General features: G+C 38.6%; 1 non-coding gene across 1 annotated transcript; it reads left to right on the plus strand.

The window, feature by feature from the left end:
• Window positions 1-246: 246 nt before the first annotated feature.
• LOC128292495 (small nucleolar RNA R71) lies at window positions 247-353 on the plus strand. Its single transcript, XR_008282480.1, has one exon. It is a non-coding gene; the product is annotated as a small nucleolar RNA R71 (small nucleolar RNA).
• Window positions 354-943: the final 590 nt, after the last annotated feature.

A 943-nucleotide genomic window follows, 5' to 3' on the forward strand; every position in this document is an offset into this window, starting at 1 on the left:
GAAAACCATCAATCTTTTTATTTAGAAGTTCTACGTGGTTTGACAGCATAGTAATCGCCTGCTGTTTTAGTTGGCTTAGTCCTCATGACTTGCCATTGATAGTTATTCAGTGAGATCTCCTCTATAAACTCATGAGCATCTTCAGGTGTTTTATTATTAATGGTTCAACTAGTAGCTGCGTCAACCATTTGTCGTGTCGAAGGATTCAAGCCATTATGGAATGTTTGAACCTGAAGCCAAAGCGGTAACCCATGATGAGGGCACCTTCTCAGTAAGTCCTTGTATCTTTCCTATGCATCGTAAAGAGTTTCTAAGTCCATCTGCACAAACGAAGAGATATCATTACGTAATTTAGCCGTTTTAGCCGGCGGAAAATATTTTAGTAAAAATTTTTTGGTCATTTGTTCCCAAGTAGTAATTGACCCTTGTGGTAATGAGTTCAACCACTGTTTAGCTTTGTTCCTCAACAAAAAAGGGAATAATCGAAGACGAATGGCATCATCAGAAACACCATTAATTTTAAGTGTATCGCATAGTTCCAAAAAGTTTGCTAAATGAGCGTTGGGATCTTCATCCTGCAAACCATCAAACTGAACAAATTGCTGTATCATTTGAATAGTGTTTGGTTTTAGTTCAAAAGTATTTGCAGCTACAGCAGGTCTAACTATACTTGATTCAGTTCCTGTTAAAGAAGGTTTAGCATAATCATACATAGTGCGTGGAGTAGGATTTTGATTAACCGCAATTACAGGAGGTAGCTGATTGTCTTGGTTTTCAGCCATCTCTTCGATTGGGGGTTGAGTATCGTCCTCTTGCTCATTCTCTGTGTATCTTAAGCTTTGCCTTATTTCTCTTTGGGTTCTGCGAACTGTGCGATCTATTTCTTCGTCAAAGAGTAGTGGTCCTGACGGGTTTCTTCTAGTCATAAACTATAAAAACCTGC

Source organism: Gossypium arboreum, chromosome 4 (assembly GCF_025698485.1).
Source record: "Gossypium arboreum isolate Shixiya-1 chromosome 4, ASM2569848v2, whole genome shotgun sequence".
In the NCBI taxonomy this organism is placed as follows: domain Eukaryota; kingdom Viridiplantae; phylum Streptophyta; class Magnoliopsida; order Malvales; family Malvaceae; genus Gossypium; species Gossypium arboreum.